The following is a 12,431-nucleotide window of genomic DNA, read 5'->3' as shown; positions in this document are numbered from 1 at the left end:
CATACTGTCTTGATGATGACAGCTTTGTAATAGAGCTGGAAGTCTGGCAATGTGATGCCTCCAGCTTTGGTTTTCTTTTTCAACATTCCTCCCTCTGGCTATTTGGGGTCTTTTCTGGTTCCATACAAATTTTAGGATTATTTGTTCCATTTCTTTGAAAAAAGTGGGTGGTATTTTTTTTTTCATAATACCATCGATACCTACAGATCTCTACTTTAATGAGAAGTTGTTTCTGAACTGTGTGATCAATCGGTTAATGAGAATTAATCAACTCTCTTGGTAGTTACCCCAGTCAGTGTATTAAAGCCAGCTCTCCCAAGCAGATGTCCTAAGTCATTGACAGCAGTGAAAGGGGAAATGTGTGGAGAAAATCCTCCTTCCCTTTCTGTTTCTGCTAACTGTAATGAACACCGAAGTTCACAGAGTGTGTCACCTGCAAATATTGCACTGATAATTACTCCAACTGGTTTTAAAACGTAATGAATCTGTTCAAGCGCTCTAGAAAGTCATTCACCCAGTGTAAACTTAAACTGCTAACCACCAGGTCAAATGTATTCTCTCTGAAGGGAAGGAACTCTTCATCAGCTAAAACACTGACAGTAGGAATTTCCATTTCTAAGATATTTTTCAAAGCATTTTCTGCAATGTCCACTTGGAAAAACTTTCCAACAGTTTCCTTATTCAAATGTTGTGTTATGTAACCTCTTCCACAACCAATATCCAAAGCAAGGGAAAAATTTCTGGCTATGTCATACACACGGTCTGCAATCCGACTTTCAACCTCCTCCTTCAGGTAGCCAAACTTCATCGGCTCAGGCTGCCGGGCCGCCCAGTTTTTCTGTTTCCTCTTCAAATCCCGGTGGAAGATATTTAGGGCTCTGGGCGAGGTGCTGCCGGGGGGAGAGACGCCAGAGGCGACCTTCCTGAAGTGGAGATTCTTTGCTGGGACCCCCGCCGCAGGAGGCCACCGCCACAAGAGCCAGAGACCGCCCAACAGCAGCATGTCCAGCGGTGACGCCACTTGCAGGTGCAAGTGGATGGTATTTTGATAGGAATTGCATTGAATGTGTAGATTGCTCTAGGTAGCATTGATATCTTCACAATATCTGTTCTTCCAATCCATGAGCATGGAACGTTTTTCCATTTCTTTGTGTCTTCCTCAATTTCTTTCATGAGTATTTTATAGTTTTCTGAGTACAGATTCTTTGCCTCTTTGGTTAGATTTATTCCTAGGTATCTTATGGTTTTGGGTGCAATCGTAAATGGGATCGACTCCTTAATTTCTCTTTCTTCTGTCTTGTTGTTGGTGTATAGGAATGCCACTGATTTCTGTGCATTGATTTTATATCCTGCCACTTTACTGAATTCCTGTATAAGTTCTAGCAGTTTTGGGGTGGAGTCTTTAGGGTTTTCCACATAATGTATCATGTCATCTGCAAAGAGTGAGAGTTTGACTTCTTCTTTGCTGATCCGGATGCCTTTTATTTCTTTTTGTTGTCTGATTGCTGTGGCTAGGACTTCTAATACTATGTTGAATAGCAGTGGTGATAGTGGACATCCCTGCTGTGTTCCTGACCTTAGGGGGAAAGCTCTCAGTTTTTCCCCATTGAGAATGACATTCGCTGTGGGTTTTTCATAGATGGCTTTTATGATATTGAGGTATGTACCCTCTATCCCTACACTCTGAAGAGTTTTAATCAAGAAAGGATGCTGTACTTTGTCAAATGCTTTTTCTGCATCTATTGAGAGGATCATACGGTTCTTGTTCTTTCTTCTATTAATGTATCGTATCACATTGATTGATTTGCAGATGTTAAACCAACCTTGCAGCCCAGGGATAAATCCCACTTGGTCATGGTGAATAATCCTTTTAATGTACTGTTGGATCCTATTGGCTAGTATTTTGGTGAGAATTTTTGCATCCATGTTCATCAGGGATATTGGTCTGTAATTCTTTTTTTTTTTTTTCTAAGATTTTATTTATTTATTTATTTGACAGAGAGAGCAAGAGAGCACAAGCAGGGGGAACAGTAGAGGGAGAGGGAGAAGCAGACTCCCCACCAAGCAGGGAGCCCAATGCAGGGCTCGATCTCAGGACCCTGGGATCATGACCTGAGCCAAAGGCAGACGCTTAACCATCTGAGTCACCCAAGTGCCCCTGTAATTCTCCTCTTTGATGGGGTCTTTGTCTGATTTGGGGATCAAGGTAATGGTGGCCTCATAAAATGAGTTTGGAAGTTTTCCTTCCATTTCTATTTTTTGGAACAATTTCAGAAGAATGGATATTAATTCTTCCTTAAATGTTTGGTAGAATTCCCCTGGGAAGCCATCTGGCCCTGGACTCTTGTTTGTTGGGAGATTTTTGATAACTGCTTCAATTTCCTTAATGGTTATGGATCTGTTCAGGTTTTCTGTTTCTTCCTGGTTCCGTTTTGGTAGTTTACACATCTCTAGGAATGCATCCATTTCTTCCAGATTGTCTAATTTGCTGGTTTACATTTGCTCATAATATGTTCTTATAACTGTTTGTATTTCTTTGGTATTGGCTGTGATCTCTCCTCCTTCATTCATGATTTTATTTATTTGGGTCATTTCTCCTTTCATTTTGATAAGTCTGGCCAGGGGGTTATCAATCTTATTAATTCTTTCAAAGAACCAGCTCCTAGTTTCGTTGATCTATTCTACTGTTCTTTTGGTTTCTATTTCATTGATTTCTGCTCTGATCTTTATTATTTCTCTTCTTCTGCTGGGTTTAGGCTTTATTTGCTGTTCTTTCTCCAGCTCCTTTAGGTGTTGTACTTGAGACCTTTCTTGTTTCTTGAGAAAGGCTTATATTGCTATATACTTTCCTCTTAGGATTGCCTTTGCTGCATACCAAAGATTTTGATCAGTTGTGTTTTCATTTTCATTTGTCTCCATGAATTTTTTTAAAGATTTTTATTTATTTATTTGACAGAGAGAGACAAAGCGAGAGAGGGAACACAAGCAGGGAGAGTGGGAGAGGTAGAAGCAGGCTTCCCACTGAGCAGGGAGCCCGATGTGGGGCTCAATCCCAGGACCCTGGGATCATGACCTGAGCCAAAGGCAGACGCCTAACGACTGAGGCACCCAGGCACCCCTCCATGGATTTTTTAAATTCTTCTTTAATTTCCTGGTTGACCCATTCATTCTTTAGTAGGATGCTCTTTAACCTCCCTGTATTTAAGTTCTTTTCCCGACTTTCCTCTTGTGATTGAGTTCTAGTTTCAAAGCATTGTGGTCTGAAAATATGCAGGGAATGATCCCAATCTTGGTACCAGTTGAGACCTGATTTGTGACCTAGGATGTGATCTATTCTGGAGAATGTTCCATGGGCACTAGAGAAGAATGTGTATTCTGTTGCTTTGGGATGGAATGTTCTGAATATATCTGTGAAGTCCCCATTTGGTCCAGTGTGTCATTTAAAGTCTTTATTTCTTTGTTGATCTTTCACTTAAATGATCTGTCCATTTCAGTGAGGGGGGTGTTAAAGTCCCCTACTATTATTGTATTGTTGTCGATGTGTTTCTTTGATTTTGTTATTAAATGGCTTATATAATTGGCTGCTCCCATGTTAGGGGCAAAGATATTTACAATTGTTTGATCATCTTGTTGGATAGACCCTTTAATTATGATATAGTGTCCTTCCTTATCTCTTATTATAGTCTTTGGTTTAAAATCTGATTTGTCTAAGGTTTGCCACCCCAGCTTTCTTTTGATGTCCATTAACATGGTAAAGGGTTTTCCATCCCCTCACTTTCAATCTGGGGGTGTCTTTGGGTCTAAAATGAGTCTCTCGGGGCACCTGGGTGGCTCAGTTGTTAAGCGTCTGCCTTCAGCTCGGGTCATGATCCCAGGGTCCTGGGATTGAGCCCCGCATCGGGCTCCCTGCTCTGCGGGAGGCCTGCTTCTCCCTCTCCCACTCCCCCTGCTTGTGTTCCCTCTCTCGCTGTGTCTCTCTCTGTCAAATAAATAAAATCTAAAAAAATAAAAAATAAAAAATAAAATAAATAAAATAAAATGAGTCTCTTGCAGACAGCATATCGGTGGATCTTGTTTTTTTATCCAATCTGATAGCCTGTGTCTTTTGATTGGGGCATTTAGCCCATTTACATTCAGGGTAACTATTGAAAGATGAATTTAGTGCCATTGTATTGCCTATAAGGTGACTATTACTGTATATTGTCTCTGTTCCTTTCTGGTCTCTGTTACTTTTAGGCTCTTTCTTTGCTTAGAGGACCATTTTCAATATTTCTTGTAGGGCTGGTTTCGTGTTTGCAAATTCTTTTAGTTTTTGTTTGTCCTGGAAGCTTTTGATCTCTCCTTCTATTTTCAATGAGAGCCTAGCTGGATATAGTATTCTTGGCTGCATATTTTTCTCATTTAGTGCTCTGAATAGATCATGCCAGTCCTTTCTGGCCTGCCAGGTCTCTGTGGATAGGTCTGTTGCCAATCTAATGTTTCTACCATTGTAGGTTACAGACCTCTTGTCCTGAGCTGCTTTCAGGATTTTCTCTTTGTCTCTGAAACTTGTAAGTTTTACTATTAGATGTCGGGGTGTTGACCTATTTTTATTGATTTTGAGGGTGGTTCTCTGTGCCTCCTGGATTTTGATGCCTGTTTCCTTCCCCAAATTAGGGAAGTTCTCTGCTATAATTTGCTCCAATATACCTTCTGCCCCTCTCTCTCTTTCTTCTTCTTCTGGGATCCCAATTATTCTAATATTGTTTCATCTTATGGTATCACTTAGCTCTCGAATTCTGCCCTTGTGATCCAGTAGTTGTTTATCTCTCTTTTTCTCAGCTTCTTTATTCTCCATCATTTGGTCTTCTATATCACTGATTCTCTCTTCTGCCTCATTTATGGTAGCAGTTAGAGCCTCCATTTTTTTATTGCACCTCATTAATAGCCTTTTTGATTTCAACTTGGTTAGATTTTAGTTCTTTTATTTCTCCAGAAAGGGTTTCCCTAATATCTTCCATGCTTTTTTCAAGCCCAGCTAGTATCTTTATAATCATCATTCTGAACTTTAGTTCTGACATCTTACTAATGTCCATATTGATTGGTCCCTAGCAGTTGGTACTGCCTCTTGTTCTTTTTTTTTTTGAGGTGAGTTTTTCCATCTTGTCATTTTGTCCAGAGGAGAATAGATGAATGAGAGAACAAAATGCTAACAGGGTAACAACAGCCCCAGAAAAATATACACTAAACAAATCAGAAGAGATCTGAAACCGGGGGGAAAGAAAGGGAAACAAAGAAAAAAGAAAAAGAAAAAAAAAAGAATATGATCAAATATGATCAGACTGGTGAATAGATCAGTGCCACACACTAGATTTTGGGCATATTTTGGCCTGTTAGAAGAAACTGCCTCCCAAAATTTTAAAGAAAGAAAAACTTATATATGTACAAAAATAAGGGTAAATACAATGAAGGGATGGAATATGACTGTAAAAATGAAAATTATAAAAGATTTTACAAAAGGAATTGATACGATAAGAAGTTGGTTGAAAAAAGAAAGAAGAGAAATTTAAAAAAAAGAGAGAGAGAATGTGATCAGACAGGAGACTAGAACAAAGCCATATACTAGAGCTTTAGGGTATATTTTGGACTGTTAGAAGAAACTGTATCACAAAATTTTAAAGAGAGAACAACTTATATATATACCAAAAATAAGGTTAACTACAATGAAGGGATAGAATATGACTCTAAAAATGAAAAATAAAAAAGATTTTTAAAAAAGGGATTGATAAAATGTTGGTGAAAAAGGGAAGAAGAAAAATGGGGGCTGGGTTAGCCTGGTGATGGGTATTAAAGAGGGCACTTACCAAATGGAGCACTGAGTGCCACACGCAAACAGTGAATCACGGAACACCACATCAAAAACCAATGATGCAATGTGTGGTGATTAACATAACACAACAAAAGAAAATTAAAAAAAAAGAAAATTAAAAAAATTAACTTTGAAAGACTAAAGAATCATGGGGGGAAAAGTCATGAATTCTATGTGCTGTATTCCCCTAATGCTGGAGTTCTGCCATTCTCATTGATCAGTAAACTTGATCTTGGCTGGCTGTTTTCACCCTGCTGTTTATGTCCCTCAGAATAATACCTACTATTTGTGTAATGCTTTGCAGCTTATCAGCTATTTTATACAGAGCTACCACTCTGAGTGCTCACTGTATGCCAGGTCCTAGGCTTCGAATTTGAAATAAATTTTCCCCAGGCTTCCCAAGATAGGTGAGTAATAGTGGCCCTTTGTTACAGGAGAGGAAACGGGCTTAGGGGCTTAGGGTGAGGCCAAATGGCATAGTGGAAAGAGTTTTGAAGTCAGCCCTGACCTAAGTTTGGATTGTTTATTAGTTGTGGGTGTCACAGGCTGTCAGGAAAATTGCCTGTGAACGCCTCTGGGCAGGACATGTGCTCCGTGACTTACACCGCTTCACATAGCTCCTCTCTGAACCCCGACAGCTTTTGAACTTGAGACCCCTGAAAATACCATCCCATGTGATCTCTAACAATGACTTTTTAAAAAAAGATTTTATTTATTTATTTGTCAGAGAGAGAGAGAGCATGAGCACAAGCAGGGGGAATGGGAGGCAGAGGGAGAAGCAGGCTCCCCGCTGAGCAGGGAGCTTGACCTGGGACTCGATCCCAGGACCCCGGGATCATGACCTGAACCGAAGGCAGACATTTAACTGACTGAGCCACCCAGGTGCCCTAACAAGGACCATGTAAGGAGGCAGAGCTATGGGACCCGTCCACCCTGAGTTAGGCAACAAGGGGGTACATTGTCTGTAGGGAATTTAAAAACAACAGTGTAACGGGCTGAAAGTCTAACTTTTTATTATCTTCATATGTGGGTAATTCTAAACAAGGTCCATGACAAAATACTCGTGGGAAAATCTTTTGTTGGTCTAAGTTCTAAAGGTTCTAAACGAATTGTTACGATTACTGTTGAGTTTTGATAATAAATGTGTAAGCTTCAAATTAACACACTTCCATTGTTTTTTAGCAAACAGTATTCTATATGGAAGTTAATTAGGTGAACACCCAGCATTTTCCACTATACCCGTGCATTCTGAGAGAAGTTTGTAACAGCTGAGAATTTTTTAATAATATGTTTAAATTGTTAATTGTTCTAAAACTGAAAAGTGAATCAAGAAAATAATGATTCTTTGTAATTTTGTCCTTTAGACTGTCAAATACTCTAGGTATGCCACTGGAGAGACCAAATTTTTTTAGATATGATATTTATTCATTGGCTAATTAGAATTATTATGAACTAATGATTTATTCCCTGGTTAATTCATATTGTTATTGAATTGATAATATTTGTTCTACAATTACCTTATCAGTCAGAGTTCTCCAGAGAAACAGATTCAATAGGATATATAGAGATATACATAAGAGATTTATAGGGGCACCTGGGTGGCTCAGTCTTTCAGTGTCTGCCTTCGGCTCAGGTCATGATCCCAGAGTCCTGGGATCAAGCCCAGCATTGGGCTCCCTGCTTGGTGGGGAGCCTGCTTCTCCCTCTCCCACTCCCCCTGCTTGTGTTCCTGCTCTCTCTGTCTCTCTCTCTGTCAAATAAATAAATAAAATCTTTAAAAAAAAAAAAGAGGAGATTTATAATAGGAATTGGCTCCCACAGTTGTAGAGGACAAGAAGTCCCACAGTCTGCTGTCTGCAAGCTGGAGAAGCAGGAAAGCCGGAGGTATGATTCAGTCCAAGTCCAAAAAACTGGGAAATGGTGCCCAGCTGTGGAAGTCCTCATCTGAAACTGAAATCCCAAGAATCAGGTGCCCCAGTGTCCAAGGGCAGGATAAGATGGATGCCTCAGTTCAAACAGAGCAAATTTACCCTTCCTCCACATTTTTGTTCCACTCAGGCCCTCAAGAGATTGGATGAAGCCCACCTGTCCCGGTGAGGGGAATCTTCTTTATTCCGTACACTGAATCAAATGCCAATCTCTTCCAAAAACACCCTCGCCAACACACCCAGAAATAATGTTTCACCATGGATGTGGGCATCTCTCAGCCCGGTCAAGTTCACCTAAAATTAATCATCACAATTACAAGGTTGAAGAGTACAAAAGATAGGCAATGAAAAATTAAGTCTTCCTCCTGTCTCAGATGCCCCACCCCATACCTCACCCCAGATGCAAAGGTGACTTATAGTTTTTTATGTATAGTAGATATAATTTTAACCGCATATTACAAATCAGGAAACTGAGACTCAGAGAGGTTGCGTGACTGCCTGAGATCCCACAGCTGACGGAGCTAAGAGAACTGATTGCTAGAGCTTTTCCCTGACACCACACTGCTACCCGGGTATCATCCTGTGTTCTCCTCTATGTCCTGAGGGTGCATCCTGGATTGAAGACCCCCAAAGAGAGAGGGCTGCCCATGGAAGCTGCTCAGGGAAGTCCCCAGCACTGGGCCACTGGGCACTCCAGCAGGAGGCCTGGATTCGTCCCACAATTAAGCTGCTTCGTAGTGCTGGGAAAGTCTCTTGATTTCCTCACCTGTCCCTCTTATTCACTGGGCTATGTTGGGACTGAAACAAGCTAAGTAGAAAGAGGTTTGGGAAGCTAAAATGGCATACAGATTCAAGGAAAGGAGGGGCGGATGTTGATGATGGGGTAACTTCGTACTTTAATTTGGACATACCTGTCCTTGTTCAGATGTTAAGTTCCTAGAAGAGGGCTGCTTGTTTGCTGCCTCTCTTCTTTTGCAGAGGGTTGACTCTTCGAGCCTGAGCCCAGTGCAGAGAATGAGCCTGTCAAAGGGGCTGCATGGACACCTAGAAGGTTTGGAGCCAAACCATATACCCAGATAGTGACACTTCCTTCCGGGAGCAGCACCAGGGTCCCAACCGCTGGGGGACTGGACAGCTGAGCCATGAAATTCAACCATGGTGAGCAACCCATATCCCCAAAGAAGAAACCTTTGTCCCCTGCCCCTGGCTGACATTCTATGACTACACAGACAGCCCTGTGCAGGTTAGCCGTTGCTGCATAACAAAACACCCAAGACTTATGAGGCTTGAAACCATACCCATTTATTAGCTCACAACTTTGCCATTTAACTGGGCTCAGCTGCACAGTTCTGCTGGTCTCAGCTGGAGATGCTCATTGTGTCTGCAGTCATCTGGGCCAGGATGGTCCAAGATGGCCTCATGCACATCAGAGGTGGTTAGCTGGGGCTGTCAGCCAGGTGCCTTGGTTCTCCTCCATACGGCTCTCCAGTTGGAATACCCTGGGTTCCTTACATAATAACAGCAAGTCCCAAGAGAGTGAAAGTGGCAGCTGTGAGGTCTCTGGAAGTCTGGACTCCAGAAGTCATACACTGTCATTTCTTTTTCTTTTTTTTTTTTTTAAGATTTTATTTGAGGGAGAGAGAGAGATAAAAATAAAAAGAACAAGCAGGGGGAGGGGCAGAGGAAGAGGGAGAGAGAGAGAGTCTCAAGCAAACTCCCTGCTGAGCATGGAGCCAGATATAGGGCTCAACCTCATGACCCTGAGGTCATGACTGAGCCAAAACCAAGAGCTGGATGCTTAACCGACTGCACCAACCAGGTGCCCCCATACACTGTCATTTCTGACATACTTGTTGGCCAAAGCAAGTCACAAGGCAATTCCAGACTCAAGGAGTAGGAAAGTAGACTCTACCTCTTTTTTTTTTTTAAGATTTTATTTATTTATTTGAGAGTGAGAAAGAGCATGAGTTGGGGGGAACAGAGGGAGAGGGAGAAGCAGACTCCCCGCTGAGCAGGGAGCTTGACTCGGGACTCAATCCCAGGACCCTGGGATCATGACATGAGCCAAAGGCAGATGCTCAACCTACTGAGCCACCCAGGTGCCCCTAGATGCTACCTCTTGATAAAGGAGCTAATGTTTTGGTCATGCTTTCCAATCACAAGCTTTATACTCCATCATTCAATAATCCTCATCAGTTACCAGTCTGCACTTACTGAACACCTGATATGCAGTAGATGCTGAAGTATAAAAGAACTCTCAGACCTAGGCTATGCAGGAAAAGCCCTGAAAGACTTTGAAATGAGCAAAAGTTTACAGAGTACTTTTCAGTGGAATGCTGGGCTTTGTCGAGGAACCCTCCAGCGTTGTTTGATTCTGTGCCTTTATTTTTAAGTTTATAAAAATAGTTTATTTTAGAGGCACCTGGATGGCTCAGTTGGTTAAGTGTGGGACTCTTGATTTCGGCTCAGGTCATGATCTCAGGGTTGTGGGATCAAGCCCCCTGTCAATCTCCATGCTCAGCGTACAGTCTACTTGTCCCTCTCTTTCTGCTCCTACCCCCACCCTGCTCACTCTCTCTCTTTCTCAAATAAATAAATCAAAATATTTTAAATTTTTTTAATAAATAGTTTATTTTCAAGATTTTTCATAGACCTTCAACATCTTATTTTCAGATATACCAAGAAGATAATCTGTGTGTTCAGCATAACCTTTGATCGTTTCTGACTAGACTAATTTATAGCTCTGCAAACTGGAAAAACCGATAGTAATGCAAATTATTTTTGTCCATAGAAATGCAAATTAACTTTGTCTAATGAGATAAAAATGGCTTCTGTCCAGTAGAGAAGATGATTCCAAATATGACATTTTAATACCTATAGGATATTAACCAGTTTTGTACCTATTAGCAAAATTATTTTGGCATTCCTGACTGTCTATAAATGTTTGCTCTTTAGATCCTCCTTGCAATCAGTTTTAACAAATTGCACGTTTCCCCTTTAATTAATGAGTTAAATAAAATCTTCAATGGGTGCTCACTTTATGTTTGTGCGAAAATCATTGTTTTACCTTTTTGAAAATTATCCCACGGGGCACCTGGGTGGCTCAGTCATTAAGCATCTGCCTTTGGCTCAGGTCATGATCCCAGAGTCCTGGGATCGAGACCCACATTGGGCTCCCTGCTCAGCGGGAAGCCTGCTTCTCTCTCTCCCACTCCCCTGGCTTATGTTCCCTCTCTCTCTGTGTGTCTCTCTGTCAAATAAAAAAATAAAGTCTTTAAAAAAAAAAAGAAAAAGAAAATTATCCTACAACAATTTCCTCATCTATAAAATGGCGATAATAACCATACCTCCCCACAGGATTGTTGAGGGCATGAAATTAGATTGTTGAGGGCATGAAATTAGATGAAAATATATAGATGTATTATTATCACAGTACAAACCTCATAATAAATGCTTAATAAATACCAGCTGCTTTATTGTTGTTATTTTTTTATTATTCAAAGGACTTAGAGTTTAAAGATTTTTTAAAATTTATTTGAGAGCAAGAACACGAGCAAGGGGGGGGTACGGGAAGAGGCAGAGGGAGAGGGAGAAGCAGACTCCCCTCTGAGCAGGGAACCCGATGGGGCTCAATGCAGGGCTCGATCCCAGGACCCTGGGATCATGACCTGAGCCAAAGGCAGACATTTAATCAACTGAGCCACCCAGGCACCCCTACAAGACTTAGACTTTAGTTGGGAAATCACACAACACAGAAGCAAAGAGTTCCAATACATCATTAAGCTCTACACTGTACATTACAGGTTATTAATTCTGGTATTTAAAACAGGTTATTGGAGTCTGGAGTAATCCAGAAAGGCTTCCCAGAGGAGGAGTGGTTTCTTAGCTGGTCCTCGAAGGATGGGCAGGATTTGCAGAAGGAAAGAGAAGGGGGAGGAGACCAAACCAGGCAAGGCAAGGTCAAGGTGGGAAGAGTATAACTTGACCAGGCTCTTGATGAGTTCATCCCAGGTCCTTCCCCTATTGCATTTATCTTTACCTTTTTTTTTTTAAGAGGGGAGGAGGGGCAGAGGGAGAGGGAGAGAGAGAATCTTAAGCAGGCTCCACACCCAGAGCAAAGCCCCTGATGTGGGGCTCAATCTCACCAGCCTGACATCATGACCTGAGTAGAAATCAAGAGTCAGGTGCTTACCCAACTGAGCACCCAGTTGCCCCTTACCATTACTTTTGATTTGTCTATTAGAGAGTACTTCACGATTCCTTTCTCATTTATCCACAGACCTACAATAAAAACATTAATCAGGCGAATTATTTATCAGTACCTACCAAGAGCACACAACTAACCATAGATTTGTAAACTCCTGAGGGGCAGGGGTCTGGCCTTTAGTTGTTTCTCAAACACACTTCAGCATTAAAAAGTTTGACCTGGGGGTGTTTGGGTGGCACAGTTGGTTAAGTGTCTGACTCTTGATGTCAGTTCAGGTCGTGATCTCAGGGTCATGAGATCGAGCCCTACTTCAGGTTCCAAGTTCATCATGGAATCTGCATAAGACACTCTCCTCCCTCCACCTCTTCCTGCCCCACCCCCATGCACACGCTCTGTCTCTCAAATAAATAAATAAATAAATAAATAAATAAATAAATAAATAAATAAA

At 41.4% G+C, this 12,431-nt stretch overlaps 1 pseudogene; it reads right to left on the bottom strand.

Moving 5' to 3' along the window:
* Positions 1–263: 263 nt before the first annotated feature.
* Positions 264–1,003, bottom strand: LOC118009005 (annotated as a pseudogene).
* Positions 1,004–12,431: the final 11,428 nt, after the last annotated feature.

This window comes from Mirounga leonina, unplaced genomic scaffold, assembly GCF_011800145.1.
Source record: "Mirounga leonina isolate KUSES-001 unplaced genomic scaffold, KU_Mleo_1.0 Mir_126, whole genome shotgun sequence".
Classification (NCBI taxonomy): Eukaryota; Metazoa; Chordata; class Mammalia; order Carnivora; family Phocidae; genus Mirounga; species Mirounga leonina.
The sequence above is the reverse complement of the archived record's forward strand: the minus strand, read 5'-3'. Positions and strand labels throughout refer to the sequence as shown.